At 39.7% G+C, this 16,096-nt stretch overlaps 1 protein-coding gene across 1 annotated transcript in view; it reads right to left on the bottom strand.

The window, feature by feature from the left end:
- Positions 1–736: 736 nt before the first annotated feature.
- The window catches only part of LYPD6B (LY6/PLAUR domain containing 6B), a 208,766-nt gene continuing 193,406 nt past the window's right edge, over positions 737–16,096 (bottom strand). The window contains exon 7 of the transcript XR_015723758.1: positions 737–940. The gene's annotated coding sequence lies outside the window, so the exon portion shown is untranslated. The remainder of the gene's footprint in view (positions 941–16,096) is intronic.

Below are 16,096 nucleotides of genomic sequence, written 5' to 3'. Positions count from 1 at the left end.
GAGGGCAAGGTATATTTGGGGAAGATAATACCTCTTCTCTATTTCCTAGTGTTGCTATGAAGCTTATATATATATACATATATATGTATATGTATACACACACACACACATATATATGCAAATACATGTCATAAACCGCAAGATGTGATCAAAAAAGGTGTTTAGTCTAATTGCCACTTATGATCCTCAGTTTATGCTGCCTTCAATTGTTTTTACATCACTTGTCCTAGTCAATCTGTTATTCAGCAGTTCTATTAACTTAAGCAACTTAGCACACGGCTGAGAATATAATAAACAATACCAGTCTTCGGCAAGTTCTCTTCCAGTCCTAACTAGCGCGCCACAGCTCTGCACTGGAATGCGCTCGTGCACACCACGTGACGCGCCGCTCTTCTCACCTCACATCATACCCCGTTCTCAGGCACTGACACGCCGTGTAAAATAACCCTGTTACAGCAAACCGCTGACATGCTGTAGTTTGCAGCATCATTCCTCACTAAGCCCTAGTCTTAAGATATTGACCAAGACACAGAAGCCTCTCGAGATGAACGTCTGTGCCAGCTGTGCGGTTGCACAAAAGCGGCAGGCTAGAATCTGATGCAAATGGGAACAGGGGCAGAGTGAACCTTCTTGGCTGAGAGAGTTCTGAGGCAATACCCTGAGGAAGACAGAAACGCTGAATGTGGTGAACAACAGTGCTGCGGAGAGAGACCTCAGCGTTGCCCAGTTATTAACAGAGAAGCAAGGCTAAATTGATCACGGGTGAAAAACCGAAAGAGTCAAGTAGGGAACCCAGAGTAGGAGACGGTACGCAGAGTGACTCACAATTTCAGCAGTACTCTCTGAAAAGTGGGTCTGGGTTCTGATTCTGCCGCCAGCCAGTGCCGCCTCCTTATCTTCGGGAAGGATGCTTGACCTCCACAAGTCTCCGTTGTCCCATCTATCAGAAGCAATGATAGTAGTCTCTGTAACTCATAAGGCTGCTTGAGAAATTAAGTGAGATAATACACATAAAGCACTTAGCAAGTGCTCAGAAATCACACCTATAATATTAAATTTGGCAATGTTTCTATACCTTACCCATGCACAGTGGTAAAGCGAAATGAAATCTCTGTGGAGTGCTCAAGGCATAGCAACCCTCTGAGAGTCAGACATCAGCAACTGGGGAGTGGCAACTCAGTTTCTTTTTAAGAACATTGACTGTTTTTAAAAAGTAACAGGGCGTTCAGTCAGTAGCAAGATGGCACCCACCTCTCCTGCTCTTAACCCTTGACTGACTCCTAGGTGCAAGGTAAAGGATGTCCTATTTCCAAAAGCCTGACCTTCCAGCATTAATAAAAGCAGTATAGCAGCCAACCCTATTTCAAGTCTCAGGTCCTTGAAATTCATCTTTAATTAGATAGCAGTATCCATTAGCGATGGAAAATACTAAAGTTCACTTCCAGACATTACAAACTAGAGACGAATGGAAAATATTTCTAAAGCTGCTAATGAGAAGTAGACTTATCCAAGTGTGAAAGCAAATCTCATGGTCTGAGGAAGGTAAGTGGCATGAAGACAGCAGGAGACCCACAGTTACTAAATTCTAAGAGTCTGAAACTCCTCAACATGCCTCACACCTGGCAGCTTCAAGATATGTGTTCCCTTTCTTAGTACTGACCCAAGAGCCACAGTTGGCTCCTCGTTTCATCTGGCAGAAAAGTTAGTTTCCAACAGATAGAAAATATCAAGGAGTCAATTTCAGGAAGAAAGCTTCTACAATTTTCCTGTTTTTCCAAAATTTGAATTTTATGGGCATAATTAATGCCCCAGCAATTTAAACCCTAGGTGTATCCTCAATACAGTTATCCATATGTGCACCAAAAGCACGTACCAGATAGTAGGAGGAGCTTCATTCAAAAGAGCCCCAAAGTGGAAATAACCCAATGTCCATAATTGGACTGGAAAAATAAATTGTGGTATATTCATATAAAGGAATAATAATCAGCAATGAAAATGACTGAATTACCACTGCATGCAATAATATGAATGAATCTCACAAATATAGGAAGTCAAGAAGCCAGACATCAAAGAATATATACATTATGATTGCTTTTATTAAAAGCTCAAAAGCTGGCAAGCTTAATCTATGATGCTGGATATTGTAAGAATGATCACCTTTGTGGGGGATGAGGGGGATAGTTACTGGAAGAGTGCCCAGCTGGTAATGTTCTATTTCTTGACCTAGGATGTAGCTATATGAGTGGGTTAACTTTGTGCTAATTCATCAAACTGTCACTCTGATTTGGGCATTTTTCTAGATGCATATTGTACTTCAATTAAAAAATGTATTAAAATAGATTTTTCCCAAATTGACGAATATGAAAAATGGAGAGATTGCCTTGCTGGATCAGACTGATGGACAATTCAACCTAAAATTAAGAGATAAGGGTTGGAGTTGCTAACTATGATGTCATCAGTAAGTTAAACTTCCTCCTTTTGTCCAAATAACCTGTTCTGAAGGTCAAAATTAATAATCTAATATTACTTCTTAAAGTTAGATTTTTATTTATCTGATTTAATAAGCTTCACATATTTATCATTGCTATGAAAAATATTTCCTTCTATGTATTAAATGATGTCTTTTCAGCCTCAAGTGGTATCCCACTCATCCTAGTAGACCAAAATTTGATCAATTATGTTCACTTTCATATTTCATAATTTTATCAGTGTGTTTGGTATATTCTCTCCACATTCCTATTTTCAGAGTCAACAGTTCTAAGGTTGTAGTCTCTCTTGGTAGAACCTCGTATTTGGAGTTTCTTTTTACATATGTCCTTCTGGCTTCCTGAGCATTTTAGCTGCCCTCTTTGGACCTGTTCCAAGTTTATTATATTTTTCCTAAGGTTCTCAATATACAGTGATTCTATAGGAGGTGGGTGAGCCCTGGAGTGCGTGAGCATCCCCCCTTCCTCCTTATGCCCAGCTTCCTGGGCCTTTTTGGCAGCTCTAAGGAAGATAGCAACAGCCAGGCTGACCGGCCTGTTAGCTCACCTTCCATACAGGAAATGTATTATTTGTATTCGCCACACTGAAGCTCGTCTGGCTACCTCACTTTGGAACATTCACAGAGCCTTCCATTAGCTTTCTAAAATAAAAACCACTAGAGATTCCTGGAGTTTCTTAACCCTCTCTGCAAAGTTGAGAGCATCAGTATGTATTCCTGCCTTCAAAATCATTATAAAGCACTCTCTCTCTCTCTCTCTCTCTCTTTTTTTTAAGGTTTTATTTATTTATTTGAGAGAGAGAGCACGAGCATCGGGAAGGGCAGAGGGAGAGAGAGAAGCAGACTCCTGGCTGAGCAAAGAGCCTGATGCAGGGCTCAATCTCAGGACCCTGGGATCATGACCTGAGCTGAAGGCAGACGCTTAACTGACTGAGCCACCCAGGTGCCCCTATGAAGCACTTTCAAATGCATGGCTCGGCATTGACTCCTACATGACCCCGCATTCAGCCTTGTTGATCCAGAGACGTACTTCTCTAATTCTTGGTTTACATTTCCTGGCATTAGTCTGGCTTCTTCTCCTTGATAACATAATTTCCAAAGTACATAATAATATATTTCTTATTTTGACATGAAATCTAGTCTATGACCTTTGAAAATCCAGTACATATACCTAGTAGTTGACACTTAGCCGAATAGCGACCACAATAATAATGAGCACTGGGGGCTTACCTCGTACTGAGGGCCGCACTAGGTGATCACAGGCTTAGGTCTGATTGAATCCTTTCAAATACCCCAGGAGGTATGTACTAACACCATTCTAAGTTTCACAACTTAGCTGAGCTCGCCTACCTCTCCCATGGCAGAGACTTGATATGAATTCAGGTGTGCTTGATACTGTCCACACTCCTAACGTATCACTAGCCCCGTTTAGCTTAATTTCCTTAAATAATTAAACTAGATTCACCATGTTGCATGAAATATTATGAATCTTAATTATCTTATATTAAAATGAAAGCAGCAAAATGCATTTCTAAGCTAAATTTAACTTATTTTGGGATTGGGGGCCACTCTTAAATTAATCTTCCACCATTAGTACTGGTAATCAAGGTTCGGATGTAAACAGTAACAATTTAAAGAGTAGTTGGAAAATATACTCCACCCAAAGTTTTGGTGCAAAGAAAAGAAGAGAAAAGATTCCCCTTTCATCCAACTTCACTCTTGCAAGCAACCGTGATCCCACTGCTCTGAGGTTACTGCTTATAAACAAATAGGCAGGCAGACATATCAGGTATCTTCAATTATGTTTTTACTTAATTTTTTCCTTTTATCCTCTATTCTCAACTAAGAAGACAACAGGATTAGTGTGTCAGCCACATTTTTTAACGTTAATAGTACCGACTGTGATTTAATTTGAAAGGACTATGATCAATGCCCAGAGAGATAGGACTGCAGCAATCTCACGAAAGCGGTACTTACACTTTCAGAGAAAAAGTTAAGGGCCAAGGAGTCACTGAGAACATTATTTTAATGTATATAAGTATATATAAACAGTCTACTAAATGGGAAGCTCTAAACTTAACAGGTAGGGCAAGTTAAGGACACTATGAACGTGGCTACGATTGCTCCTTTGAAACAAGCTCCAATGGGGACAATGAGATTTTAAATGGCTTCCTTTGAAATGAGCTGCAAGAAGTCTGATTGTGAAGAACTACCGTACAGAAGTGAACTGGCATGGATTTCATTTTAGAAGAAATATTTTTATCCTCAACATCATTAGCTCTGTGACTGAATCAAGAAGAACACTTGAAAATTAATTATACATATATTCAAAAATGGAGATGAGCCAATATATACAGGCCAGGAAAAGGCTTGTTAGCTGAGTGTGTTAATGCAAAAGCAGTGAGGTCACATAATACTCAGTGAATATTTCACTCACCTTTGGGATTGGGCAATGAAGGAAGAGGGCTGATGGGACCTGAAGGATAGTTATTCATGTCAAGAATTGTCAATCTCACCAAGGTTGAACTATCTCATTGGACTGATAATAAAATACTCACTAGAAATAAGCTTTTCCGTGAAAGAAAAGAAAAACATAATCCTAGAAGTCTTCACTCAGTCTGCCTCAGTCTGTCCTAACTGCAATTGCAAAAGGGAGAGGGAGGGAGGGGGGAATGACAATTCTTTCTTTGTCCAAGACACTATGACGTTTGCGGTGAGGCTAAGAGTGTGGTGTCTAACACATGCCCACCACTGTCACATTTTACCCTTTTACCCTGCTCTGTTTTTCTTCACAGTGCTCATCAATACTAGAAATTAGCATATATCATTTATCTATTTGCTGGTTGTCCTGTAACTTCTCCCCTGCAATGTAAGCTCCATGCAGGCAAGGGTGTCCTCTTACAGTAGATATGCCTCCAGCTCCTAAAATGGTGCCTAGAACAGTAGGGACTCAATGTAGATTTGTGGAATGACAATGGGTAAATTGATTGGTTCCATAATTAATTAATTAGCTGGGGTATCAAAATATCTTCCTTTTTCAAAATGTTTCTATCTGGGCTTTCTTTCCCCCATCAGACATATTGCCAGGGAGGTGGGGTGATGCTGACATTACTTCCCCATGCCTAAGCCCAATTTAGGACCACTGTCTTAAGCATACACACACACACACACACACACACACAATTTTGCTTATGCAAAGAAATTCAAGCTAAAAAGAGAAAATATATTCTGATAACAAGTGAGAAGTCAGGAACAGGCAATTAAAAGGAAAGATAAGAAACAGCAAACATATATCCTATGTGGTGATGAAAGAAATAAATCTGAAATAGTCACGAGATACCAGTTTTTTAAAATCTTTGCCACTTGGATATGAAGAGGCAATACCCACTTTGGGGGACGTGCAGTGAAATGAGCACTTTTACGTGCTGCTAGTGGGACTGTTACGTGTTAGACGTTCTTTTCGCTCCATCTCATCTCTGGAGTGGACTGTCAGTTGTGAGGTCTGTCCTTCCACAGAGGTAAGCCCAAGACGACTATGACACCCAGCAAAAGGTAGGGAATTGTGCTGGGAAGATCAATTCTTTCATTGCTGAAGATCACTACAGATGTTTAAGATGTTGAACTCATTCAGACAAATAAGTAGCCTAGGAATGAATGGCCCACTACAGCGCCCCTCAACTCACTGTAAGCGCAGCATCCTCTGTGGACTACTGGAGAAGGAGAAACTACAAGAACACTGTCCTCTTCAAGAAGGATGCAAGGAAAACCAGCCTGTAAATATCCAGGTCTCGCCAGCCAAGCCCCATGGAATCACACTACTATCTAATACGACAGTAAGGGAGAGAGTAAGATAGGAATGCCCCCATTAACTACATGCCAGCCATAGTGCCAGAGACTGTGTATGGAGGGCTCTTCTCCCTGCATGTTTCTCCCTTGAAAGTTAGTAGCTTTGCTTTATAAGTTATAATAGACGCTTACCTACATATATATTGGAGAAGAGCTGAACAATTTGGTGTTTGGTATCAACACTAAAATAATTTTTAAATGCACTTTTGGTTTGCTCTGTGTGAGCACAGGTTGGTTAGACAATGAATCAGTTTTCAATCCAAAACATACGAAATTCTTGTGATCAGGTCATCATTTGCCTAAAGTAATCTCAAGTAAGTGAATGGAAATCTGTTCTCTTTTCTATATAGTTTAAAGAGAATCAACAGTAGTTTTCAGAGTTTCTCAACAAATATCTTCCTCTGAAATAGTGCACAAGGAATGTCATATCCATAAAGTAAATATAAATTCTGCATATAGCTATATTGGTGATGCACAAGCCAAGTTATTGAGTCCCCAGATCTAGTCAGTGACATTTGGGGCAAGGTAGGTGGCTCAATCATGTGAGAACCTTTATCCTAGACATACTGTTACCAATTTCCAGGGGTCCCAAGAGGGGCCCACCATAGGGCGTGAGAAAAACAGTAACTCCTTTTCAATTTCCACTCCTCTTCACTCAGCAGACCATGGGACTATTCTCTACCATTCTGTTCAACAAAACATAATTTCCAGAATTCTGAAGGAGGAATGGAGAAAATAATACTAAATATAACTCATATATCTTATCCAAAATGATTCAAAATCCTTTTCATGAAAAGGATTCATCCTTGTTTCTCCCTTCCTCCATACTCTCCTCTGCAAGTAACAGAATGTTTTTCTAAATGTCTTAAGCAAGAAAAACAAGTCTTCACTTTTACTGCCAAATCCAGAAGCACTGGAGTTCCAGCATCAGTTGTGGTTTTGGATCTGATTCTCTGATTCTATCTTGGCTCTCATTCTCATGGTCATAAAATGGCTGCCTCACCTCCAAGCATCACACCCTCACTTTATGTTGCCAGAGATAGGAGGAAAGTAGAGCAGTGATTTCTCTAATATTCATAGGTAGACCATATAATTTATCACTTGAAATAGAATTTGTCTAAGTGAAAGAGGACTTTATTAATAATTTTACTAGGACAATACACACATACTCCAACACTATCAGAAAATCTGGGATGTATGCTGGTCCTACTTAATTAGAGACCAAAGCATTTCCCAGAAGTCCCAACAGTTTGGAAGGGGCTCCCCTTTCCTGAGCATGTTGCCACCCACACAGACTTTTGTTATGTGAGCAAGGAAGAAGGTGGGTTAGCTGTTGAGTAGGCAACAAATTGTATCTGCCATCAATCTAGGTATAGGACAATAAAACTGAATTTCTTCTTCAGGTCTTAGAAATGGAGAAGGAAGTCTGCTTTTCTGAGAACACAGCTACAGTAGAAAGTAGAGCTGTGTTGGTGGTTACCATTCTTCCTCTAGACTTACATCCTCACGAATCCTATTATTGGACACGAAACTCTCTACTGTCCCACTTGAGTTAGTGTTCCCAAATTGCACAGAGCAGTGCCCCATACTTGGTACAAGTATCAAATTGGTTTTCAATAAGTGGGCATTCCTTAGTCCAAAGCATAGGCATCCCCACGCAGGCGAGGATCCTCATATTTCAACATGAGTGTCGGGTTGAATGGCATTTATGTACTCAAAGTTGAGAATTCCAGAATAAATATCTTGAGACTTTATTCTAGTTTCATTCTCCAAGTCATAACAATGAAGTATTGCCTCTTATATAATCTCTAGCTATTCCATTTTTTAAATCAGTTGATGCACTTTTTACCAAAATGCCTGAAAGTCCTGAAAGGTTATTCAGAAGGTTGGCAAGCAGTCAAATAGATGTGCAATTAAACTCTTTGTCATCCTCTTTCGACGGCACCTGAAACATCTATAAACAAAGTCAACATTCTGTTCTAATGCTTTTGTTTTTTATGGTGGGAACACATATGAGACCTGTCCTAAAAACTCTAAATGCTGGGGGCACTGACCTAGTTCAAGTTCAATATGTTCACAACCAAAACAGAAATAGTCACTGTCAGATTTTGACAATGATGGCTAAGGTCCAAAAACCAAGTGTTTGACATTCAGAATGAAAAAAATCTTTTAAACTCTTATTATAGTTCCTTTATTTAATCTTCATTTCTATCTAGAATAATTGACAATGAAAAGTATGGATGAAGAGAAATTTTTTATAGTTGCCTAAGTCTTATGCCTGACTTAAGTCAGGAAGTTGAGACAGCAAAGACAGATGGGGATGCTGGGGCGAATGGAGCTGGAGAATGGTGCAGGCTGTGTTGCTTGTACATGCATGTGTTGGTGGGGGGATAATGATGGTCACTCAGGGAGAATTAGACCCAATCTCCACACCTCTAGGAGCATCCTTTCCAAAATCTCTCAGGAGAGGAAATTAATGTATATGTCAACTGCTGAGCTTGTCCGCTTGTGAAATATCTAAAATCTCTAATTAAGTAGAAGGCAATGGAAATCAGACAAGAGTCTTGGTTTTTGGGCAGAATTATAATCCCGTTATTCTAAAGCGATGATGTTAGAGAGGCACGTCCCTTTCCAAGAATGTATAACATACCCAGGAAAAGAGAGGCCTAACTATATTTTAGACTTTGACTCCTGTGACCATTTACCAAGGGGGATTGGTACTCTCGTAATGTTCTGCTCAAATGACAGTGCGTATACTCTAATTATCTAGCCTATTTTTAACCAAAGCTATACCACTTCATTATTATTTTGGTCCATATCACATTGCTCAGAAACAACAAAAAATCAACTCCAACATTGAAAGCCATTCTATTCCTCATGAAAGGAAGAAAAAGGCAGCTGTACCTTTATAGTGACCCCCTTCGTGTTTGATTTTTTTTCTATGGGACAGCAAAGAAATGATATCATAGGGAAAGACTGTAATTTGGAAAGTACTTTCAAGGAAAAGTGATTTTCTGAACTTAAATCACTGCCAATGAGGGAAAAAAAATAAAGGCAACTTTGTACCTGTCAGACAAAAAGAGTCTCATTCCGCACATTACCAAGTGAACTCATTATAGTCTCTTGCTAAGGTCTCAGAGAGAACCCTCATCTGACCACCTAAAGCCCACTGTCCACTTGGGAAACCTTGTCGATTTCCACGCTTTGTAGCTCCTCGTGCAAAGACCGCACGTCAAGTGTGTCATCCCCAGAACGGCACGGAAGTAAAAAGCAGTCTTAGGATCCTGTCCAAGCTTACTGGAGGGCTGACAAACAGTCGAACAGATTTGCAGGTAAAATCTTCCCTCTTCTCCAATAATGGTCTCCAAAAGCCACAGGAACATTCTCTGTGTGTGTGCTTTTAACATGCCCCATTTATCTCGCCTAAAATTGTGCGTTGCTCAGCAAACAGGCCTATTATTTTAGCCCGAGGACAAATTCCATCAGACAATGGATGATTTGCCTCAAGCTTCCCAGGCAGCAGTTAGCTCTAAGGGGTTCTCCTAAAGGTAAAGGCACGCCTGACTCAGGAAGGCACCCGAGGAGGAAGGAATTAGAAGACCAAACAATTCCAATAACGAGGAGGTTTTTGTTCCCAAGCTACCTCCACACCTGTATACTAAAAACGAAAATCCCCAAATAAGTTGTTCTCAGTACACTAGTTGGTTCGCTCAGTCCTCTTCTTAATCAAGTCTCTCCTACAGGATTAAAGACTGAACATGGATTGGGGTGTCCTGAGCTAGCCATGCCCAAACGTAATTTAAGGGCTTCCTAACCAAGTTACCCTTCCAGCGCACAGCTCCTCTGCTGCCGCATGACTCTTCCGTTCTAGAACTTGAGTTCCTCTTTCATGTCTCCATTACGTAGAAAACAAATAGTTTTTTTTTTAATTAAATGAAAAACATGATACATAGAAATAACCCTAAAATAGCAAGAGTAGCTATTCTTGGCTGTAGAACTATAGGCAGTGTTTATATTTCCTCTTATCTTTCAAATATTCGTAGAGTTCTTCAGTAAATGTATTATTTGCATAAAACAGGCACAGAACCAGGCCCCTGCATAAAACAGGGCGCCTGGTTGGATCAGTCGGTTGAGCATCGGACTCTTGATTTTGGCTCAGGTCATGATCTCAGGGTCATGAGATCAAGCCCCACCATGGGCTCTGTGCTCAGTGGGGAGTCTGCTTGGGATTCTCTCTCTTCCTCTCCCTCTGCCCCTCCCCCTGCTTGCACACATGTGCTCTCTCTAATAAATAAATAAATCTTTTTAAAAATGCACAGAAAACTAGTAGTCACAATAATTATATTGTCGATATATTCTCTTTCTAAAATAAAGCTTCTAGATTTTTCTTAATGCAAATTTTATGTAGTTCCCTTCAAGGAGGTTAATTTTCTAGTCAACTCCTTATTTCACTTTTCTGTTCTTTAGATTTTCCAGATTAATTTTATTTTAGGTTGGGAAAAGCTATCTCCTTGGGCCTCTTTAACAGAACTCTTGGACATTAGCTGAATACAAATAGATTATATATACTGTGTTGTAAGATATAAATATCTTCCAATCATCTATGTATTGCTCCTTCACAGAGAAATGTCTTGAGAGTATGGGAATTATTTGTCTATGCATTGTGTGAGCTGTAACCATGAAGGCTTAGGTGGAAAAATAATACAGATCCTATTCTCTTACCTGAAAGTTTTATTTATTCATTATCTGTTCAAACGTTCTAAAAACTAATCAGCTGAAGCCCCAGAGTCCTGAGTGATAAAGTGTGGAAGAAATGTTCTAGATCTGTGAGATTCTGAGGGCAGGGATTATCAACTCTCTGCCTCTTCCAAAATATAACTTTAATAGTGTTCCCATAGAATACTTGATTTCTGAGGAAGGCTGCATACCAATGAGGCTGCCAGATCAGTTAGCTGTTAATGTACTTCCAGGTAAATCATTTAACCAATGATTTGCCTTTCAGTGCATTCCAAGAGGCTCCTTTAAATACAATTTCCACACTGAATTGGAATTATTCACAGATGTCTATCCCTTGGGACATGAGGGCTCCAGGAGGGCTGAATGCTTGCTTCCCCTTCCTATTCAGTTCTTATCAGGGTGCTTAGGGCATAGTTGATATCTCTTAAATATTTGTTCAATCCCTCACTTACCAGTGTATTGATTATTTGAATTTGGGGATGAACACAGCTGTAACAAGAAAAGCCTTTTTTAAAAAAGAACTGTTTGATAGACACAGGTTAGTCATGGCATGACACTTCGGTTTCTCCCTCTGCCCCAATCCTGCTCCCCTCCCTTCCTTTCACAGGGGTTGATCCCAAATTAACATCATGTACCCAAAGCCTATTTTAGCACCTGCTTCCAGAGAATTCAGCCCATGACTGCAAGGAACTAAAATCTAAGACAAAGCGGACTTCAAGACCAAACACTTTAGTGGCTTCTGTGGAAATGTCAGGTCTTCAAAGAGGCCTTTGCTGACACCACTCCCCAAAATAGGTTCCCTCAATCACTCACACCTACTCTGCCCTTCTTCATCCCCCTTAGGTTGCTTTAGTTTTCTTCCTAACAATCTCCCTTCCTGGATTGTTCACTTGCTTACTGTCTCCCTGCACTAGAAGATAAATCCCATGAAGCAAAGTCTATGACTTGTTCATTGCTGTATGCCCAGCACCTGAGAGCATGCCTGGAATATAGTAGGCATTCAATAAATATTTACTGAATGAATAAACCATTGCTAGATTTATTATCTAGAAGCATAAAGGGAAAACCTAAAAGCCCGTTTCCATATATTGAAATTTTAGTAAGAGCTTCTTTCTATGGTTAATTTAAAAAAAAATCATTGAATGTACCAAATAGTCTCAGCAGTTAATTGGATTCAACAGTTATGACTATAAGCCTTTGTGCAATCATGGAAATAATTACTAATTCATGAATCCTGAACAAATAAAAGTCTGAGGCAGACCTAAGAGGAACATCATCCACCTTCCCTTCTGTAGTTTGGTTTGGTTTCCATGTAAACTCTTTTGTGTTTGGTTTGGTTTGGTTTGGTTTTTAGAGAAAACTCCAAGGGTATTTGTTTCAGGAAGATCTCATTCTCTCATAGGCTAGAAAGGGAGATCATAATAGAGAAGAAAAACAATGGCCAGGAAGAGAAGGGTGGAACGTTATTCAATGTGGACTCGGCCTATTCATTAATTCACTTTAAAAATATAAACTTAACAGAATGCATTGGAGGACTCCTATGATCTGAGCATGATGCTGGACTTCTTACCTCACACGGAGTACATGCCAGTCAGGGAGACAGATAACATACAGGCTAACAGGTCAGCAAAGCAAATTGTTAGAGATTGTGAAAAACCCTTTTAAGAAAAAAATTTGAGTGCTATGATAAAGAGTAAATGGGGGCAGGGTGGGATTAGTGTTAAAACAAAAAGGTCACTTTCCCTAAAGAGGTGTCATTTAGGCTGAGACCTGAAGAACAGAAAGGAACCACCCATGCAATGAGCTGGTAGAAGCACATTCCATGCAGAGGGAAAAGAATAAACAAAGATCATGAAGCAGGAAAGAACTTGGTGGTTTGAGCAGGGCAGGGACTAGTGTGAGACACTCATGTAGGTTACAAAATTAAAGGGGGTGCCAAAAACCTCAGTAATCAAAATAAATGATATTTTAATGCAATATTTTCAAAATCAAAATTAATGCCAAAAAAAAACAAAAACCCATGATGAACAAAATATCAGTATGGTAAATAAAGACAGGTTCAGTATTACTGACTTTTCCCTTTGCCTCAAGCTCCAGTAGAACTTGGCATAACACTGCTACCGATCCTATCTTTAAATTTTTGATATTTTGTGAGTCATTCACCTCACACTAGTCCCGGCCCTGGGAGTGAGAAATAAAAGCAAGGCAGTGTGGCTGGAATGTAGTAAGTGAGAGGGGAGGGAAGCAGGGCCTACAAGCTCCAGGCCCTTGCAGATGTATGGATTTTACTCCTGGAGCCATGGGAAGTCAAGGAAGTGATTTAAGCAGAGGCATGTCAAGCTTCTGTTGGTATTTTAAAAGATAAGACATGCTGTGGTATAAGAGCAGAAGTGGAGTGACTAGAGAGGAGCTTACATGTAGGGGTTGCCCTAGCTAAATGGGGTGGAAGTATTTAGAGATAGAAACAAGGCTTCCTGGTGTCATAGATGGGAGAGAATGGGGAACAAGGCAGAACCCACAATATCTCCTCCTCTCTGGCTGGAACTGGGAAGATGGCGGCATCATTTACTGAGGTAGATAAGACTGAGGAGAAAGCAAAAGGAAGTGAATCAAGAATTCCACTTTGGTTTGCTTACATTTAAAATGCCATTGAGCCATATACTATGTCAAGTACCCAACTGGAAATGCAAGCTTAGATTTCAGAGGAGAGATCTGAAGCAGAGTTAGAAATCTGAGATTAAAACAACATGGAGGTGACTGTTAGAGTTTTGGAAACAGATCAAACCATGGAGGAGAGAGTTTAGAACAGCGCTTTTCAACCTTAACTGCTCATTCGAGTTAATATTGCATCATTCCATGTCTCAGCTCTGATACTTCACACCTGACACTTCCCATTTCCCACTCACATGTGTAGAACTTTATATCAGTATAATTCTATTTGCCTGCCCCCACATCCTTGTGCCATTGTCCCATCCTTTACTTCTACATTCTTCATAAACTCTACCTTAAAATATTATTTTTGCCTTGAAAAGTCAAATGTCCTTTAAGAAAATTAGAAAAGTCATATTCTTTTATATGTACACATTTACCATTTTTTGTGCTTCTCATTCCTTTCTATACACAAGTTTCCAAAAGGTTCCATTTCTCTTCAATCAGAAGCATTTAGCTTTTCTTATTGTACAATTAATTCACTGGCTACATATTCTCTCAGCTTTCATTTACCTGAGAATGTCTTTATTCCACTCACATTTTTAAGAAATACATTCACTAGATATAGAATACAGAGTAGAAAATTTGGGTTGTTGGGCACCTGGGTGGTTCAGTCAGTTGGGCTTCCAACTCTTGGCTTCAGCTCAGGTCATGATCTCAGGGTCCTGGGATTGAGCCCCATATCAGGCTCTATACTCAGTGGGGAGTCTGCTTCTCTCTCCTTCTCCCTCTGCACCTCCCCTCACTTGCTCTCACTCACTTTCTAAAATAAATAAATAAATCTTTAGGAAAAAAAAGAGAGAGAAATGTTTGAGGTTCCCCCCCCTCATTTTCAGAACTTCTAAGATGGCATTTCATTGTATATTGGTCTGCATTGTTTTTGATAGAGACCAGCTGTCATTTATCGCATTTTCCTCTGGAATATGACACTTCTCATTGGCTGCTCTCAAGATTATTTCTTTGTCGTTGGGTTTCAGTAGTTTGACCATGATAAGCCTAGGTGTGATTTTCTTTGTATTTATCTGCTTGGAGATCATGGAGTTTCTTGAATACCTAAGTTGATGCTTTTCATCATATCTGAGAAATTTAGACCATGACTTAAAATTTTTTTTTTCTACCACACACTCCTTCTTGGACTCCAATTACACATACATTAGACTATTTCATATGTTCTATGGACCCCCCAAGGCTGTGTTCATTTGACTTCAATCTTGTTTTCTCTGTGTTCTCCAGATTGAATACTTTTTACTGATCTGTCTTTAATCTCGCTGACTCTCTATTCTGCCATCTTCAATCTGATATTAATTCCGCCCAATGAATTTTTTATATAAGTTATTGTAACTTTTTAGTTCTAGATTTTCAAAATTTGTATACTATAGGAGAGATGGAAGGTGCAAAAGAGAAGGAAAAGGGGATATAGTGAAAAAGAAGAAAGATATACCTTTAGCAATTCCATACTGAAAGAGAGTAAGAAGAGAAGACAGGTGCAGATGAAGATTGACTTTTAGACTCTGTCACGAGGATATTTCAGAACTCTGTTCAATAGCTTCTGATTTTTTCAGTGAAATATGAAGCATGTTGTCAACTGGAAAGGAAGGGAGAAGCTTGAGATAAAAGATAGTAATGAATTGCTATCTTAGAAAGTTTTCTTTATTAGGCACTTGAGCAGTTTGCTATATGAAGACTGTTTTCATGATTTTCTTACAATATTGAGCTACATGAATGGAGAGAATTGAAAGTTTTGCAGATAGGTGTGACAGAAATAGAGAGTGGCAAACAGGCTTGAGTGAACTTGATACTCAGGATGGGTATAAACTAAAAAAAATGGATAGAGAGCAAAGTGAAGACACAAAGAAACTGACCACTTGAGGGAAAGTGTTAGTATCACTAAAGTGAAAGTCATGATGGGTTCGAAGACCTGTGGCAGTAAAGGTAGAGGTAGCAGGAAGCCTTGGGAGCCATCAAAGGATGGCGTGTTTAAAACTGAGAATTTTAATTTGGTACAGTTTCTAGTGAAGAAACATTTAGGCTATGAGCATGAAGGGCGTTTGTGGTGGAATAAGTCAAGGTACTGAGATGTTAGGGTGTCATGGGAACAATAGGGCTCAGGGAGGTGGAAATTCTACGAGGCAAAAGGTAAACCAGGTACCAGGGAAGGACGCTGGATGGAGGAGAGAAACTGGATGTACCAAGCAGTGTGTAGAAGAGTCCAGGTGATGATGGACACTTGGAAAAGAGAATGCGACTTCTAGAAAAATCTGAAATAAATAGGGATGAAACATGATAGGACAGGTTTTGAAGGTCCCTGAGAAGGTAAGA

The sequence above is a fragment of the Ursus americanus genome, chromosome 1 (assembly GCF_024610735.1).
Source record: "Ursus americanus isolate L20-20 chromosome 1, mUrsAme1.1.p, whole genome shotgun sequence".
Lineage (NCBI taxonomy): Eukaryota > Metazoa > Chordata > Mammalia > Carnivora > Ursidae > Ursus > Ursus americanus.
The sequence above is the reverse complement of the archived record's forward strand: the minus strand, read 5'-3'. Positions and strand labels throughout refer to the sequence as shown.